This window comes from Herpailurus yagouaroundi, unplaced genomic scaffold, assembly GCF_014898765.1.
Source record: "Herpailurus yagouaroundi ecotype Mexico unplaced genomic scaffold, PumYag 566, whole genome shotgun sequence".
NCBI classification, from domain to species: domain Eukaryota; kingdom Metazoa; phylum Chordata; class Mammalia; order Carnivora; family Felidae; genus Herpailurus; species Herpailurus yagouaroundi.
The window spans coordinates 1,920,150-1,924,532 of record NW_024412783.1 but is presented as its reverse complement, the minus strand read 5'-3'; positions in this window follow the sequence as shown (position 1 = coordinate 1,924,532).

Below are 4,383 nucleotides of genomic sequence, written 5' to 3'. Positions count from 1 at the left end.
ATTTCTCTTTCTGCTACTTTATTATTAGTGTATAGAACCATTATAACTTTCTGGGTTTTAATATTGTATCTTGCAATTTTACTGAATTCATTTGTTATTACTGGTAGATTTTTCTATCTGTAATATATATCATCTGCAATTAATAACAGTTTAACATTTCTTTACTGATGTAGATACCTCTAGTTTCTTTTTCTTAGTTGATTACTGTGACTAAGATTTCCAGTACTATGTTGAACAAAAGTTATGCTTCATTTTTTACTACCTTATTTTTTTAATGTTTATTTATTATTGAGAGACAGAGAGACACAGAATGTGAGCAGGGGAGGGGTACAGAGAGGGGGAGACACAGAATCTGAAGCAGGCTCCAGGCTCTGAGCTGTCAGCACAGAGCCTGATGCGGGGCTCGAATCCACAAACTGTGAGATCATGACCTTAGCCGAAGTCGGTTGCCTAACCAACTGAGCGACCCAGGCACCCCTCCTACCTTATGTTTTAAGTTTATTTATTTAGAGAGAGAGTGAGCAAGGGAACAGGGTAGGGACAGAGAAAAAGGGGGAGAGAGAATCCCAAGCATGCTCTGTGCTGTCAGTATGGGGCTCAATCCTGTGAAGTGTGACATCATGACCTGAGCTAAATCAAGAGTCAGACATTTATAACTGACTGAGCCACCCAGGCACTCCTTTTTTTTATTACCTTATTATCCTTATCTGTGACTGGTATGGTGAACCCCTCAGTTTATTTTATTTTTAACTTTTTTGTTTGAAGTTTTATTTAAAAGCTAGTTATTATACTTTATGTGTAATATTGGTTTTAGGAGTAGAATTTAGTAATTTCTCACTTATATATACACCTAGTACTCATTACAATAATTTCCCTCCTTAATACCCATCACCCATTTAGCACATCACCCCACCGACCTCCCCTCTTGAAACCCTCAGTTTGTACTCTATAGTTAAGAGGCTCTTATGATTTGCTTCCTTCTCTCTCTTTCCTTCCCTTGCCCCTATGCTCATCTGTTTTGTTTTTAAATTACACATATGAATGAAATCATGTGGTATTTGTCTTTCTTTGCCTTATTTTGCTTAGCATAATATACTCTAGCTCCATTCACCCCATTGCGAATGGCAAGATTTCATTCTTTTTATGACAGAGTACTATTCCAAATACACACACACACACACACACACACACACACACACACACAATGCACACAGACACACATCTATATACCACACCTTCTTTATCCATTCTTCAGTTGATAGACATTCAGTCTTTTTTCATAATTTGGTTTTTGTTGATGAGGCTGCTATAAACATTGGGTTGCAAGTGTTCTTTCAAATCAGTATTTTTGTACCCTTTTGGTAAATACCTGGTAGTGCAATAGCTGGGTTGTAAGTTAATTCTAGTTTTAACTTTTTGAGGAACCTCCATACTGTTCTCTAGAGTGGATGCATCAGTTTGCATTCCCACCAACAATGTAAGAGGGTTCTCCTTTCTCTGCATCCTTACCAACATCTGGTGTTTTTCTTTATTGTTAATTTTAGCCATTCTGACAGGAGTGAGGTGATACTGTAGTTTTGATTTCCTGAGAATGGGTGATGTCGAACATCTTTTCATGTATCTGTTAGCCATCCTTCTTTGGAAAAATATGTATTTTATGTCTTCTGCCCATTTCTTCACTGGATTATTTGTTTTATTTTGGGTGCTATTTTATAATTTCTTTATAGATTTTGGATAACCTTTATCAGGTATAATATTTATAAAACTCTCCTCCCATTCCGTAGGTGGTTTTTTTGTTTTGTTGATTTTATTCCTTTACTGTGAAGACACTTTTTATTCTGATAAAGTCTCAATAGTTTTTGCTTTTGTTTACCTTGCCTCCAGAGACTTTTGTAGTAAGAAGTTGCTCTGGCCAAGGTCAAGGAGGTTTCTGCCTGTGTTCTCCTCTAGGGTTTTGACAGTTTCCTGCCTCACATTTAGATCTTTCATCCATGTTGAACTTATTTGTGTGTATCGTATAAGAAAGTGGTCCGGTTTCATTCTTCTGCATGTTCCCCTCAGTTTAGACCATGCTGCCCTCTTAGGTCTACAACCTCCACCCCAGGTTTTTCCAAACCTTTCTCTCCATTTATCCTCTAATTGTTCTTTGCTTATTGTCTATCAGACTTGTCAACAGCTATTCACAGTAATGGGGGAAAAACTCTCTTCTTAATAGGAAAGATATTTTCTGATATTTTTTATTTGTTGCCTCTATCAGTGACCTTGAATGTTGCTCTTCTTTTTCTCAGCACCCTTTGTTCTCATTTTCAGTTTTCAGCACAAATTCTGATGTGTTTCAGTAGCTTTTTTCCTCTATTAGATGTAATTTGTATTTGGTTGGTTGGTTTTCTTTGTCTTCCAATTATAATGAAAGTGCCATTTATAACCTTATTTTCTTATTCCTTGTCCTGGGTGTTTGGTATAAAATTAAAAATTAAAAGTAGAAAGAATAGGGGTCCCTGGGTGGCCAAGTCAGTTAAGCATGACCTGACTTTGGCTCAGGTCATGATCTCACAGATCATGAGTTGGAGCCCCACATCAGGCTCTGTGCTGACAGCTCAGAACCTGGAGTCTGCTTCAAAATCTGTGTGTCCTTCTTTCTTTCTCTGACCCTCTCCCACTTGCGTTTTCTCTCTCTCTCTCTCAAAAATATAATTAATCATTTTTTAAAAAGTAGAAAGAATAAGGACTCTTGGGTGGCTCAGTTGGTTAAGCGACTTTGGCTGTGGTCATGACCTCATGATTTGTGAGTTTAAGCCCCTCTTTGGGCTCTGTGCTGACAGTTCAGAGCCTAGAGTCTGCTTTGGATTCTATGTCTCCCTCTCTCTCTCTCTGCCCCTCCCCATTCATGCTCTGTCTCAAAAGGAAACATTAAAAAAATTAAAGAAAAAAGGTAGGAAGAAAAAAATCAGAAAATTAACTAAAGCTGTATACCAGCAGCCATCATTTCCCTATTTATATTAGAAAACTTACTCTGCTTCTGTGAAGAAGGAGCTGATTAAAGTTAATGCCACAAAAGATTTTCTGTTGGGGAACTCTTGCAGAGCTCCAGATGGTACATGATGGTGACTGGGAGAGAGAAGTGGTGAAGGTGACGATAATATATTGACAAATATACATACACATACACCCACACACACTCATATATATATACATATATATACACACACACATAATTTAAAGAATTTTTTTTTTCTCAGTACACTATTAGTTAACATTTATATCTCCCATTTTGTCTATGAATTCTCTTTTCCACTATTTGGTTGTTAGCAAACTAATAACTAATATCATAAGGCATGAACAAAATGCATGTAGGATCAAAGTTTTTTTTTTCTTCTTTCCTCTAAATTATTCTATCTCAAATAAAAACCTATTTTTTTTAATGGTTCCTTGATCACAAAATGATTTTGTACTATTTGTGCTTTTCCTTAGGAAAGAAAGTTTAATGTTATACAACTTCTAAACCCAGATACATTTTTATATTGTTGTAATAAGGTTGTATTCATGAATATCATATACATAATATATATTTTATTATATATCGTACAAATATATGTATTTATATATTAAATATATTTACTTATATTTTATATTTATATTTTATATAAACATGTTCATTATATATTTATATTTATTATACATGCTTTAATTTTTGTGTTATATAAATATATAAAATATAATAAATTTTACTTATGGTTATATTTATTTATTTATATTATAAAATGATATAGTATATAAAATAGTATAAATTTATATACATACCATGTAATTTTATAATAAACAAATATTTTCTCTATAATTATATAGTATATATAGTGGATGACATATTTTATAATTTGTATATGTCATATGTTTATGAATATATATATAATAAATATTATAATTACAATTCATTATATAAATACAATATAATAATATATTATATATAATTTCAGCAGTATTACAAGTCACAAGGAATCAATCATAATTTGAATAAGAGTACCTTATAGGTTTAACATTTTATCATTTCATTTTGATTAATAAATATATACAAAAACAAGCTTGTTTTGTTTTGTTTTGTTTAGAACATCAAAGATAGGGCAAGTTTCACTTTGTGCTCCATGCCTTCCTCCTTTAATGGAAACCTAAAGTTTTGATATTAATGATGGCATGCATCAAGTATTTTGTCCCTGATATTCATTGACCAGGTTTGGCTAAGTATGTGTAAGTGTTCCATTTCATCTATTTTTCTCATATATTTTCATTTGGATTATAATGTAATTTTATATACACACACAATTATAGATATACTATATATATATAGAATACTATATATATTTCATTTTACACATTTTTCATTTTATT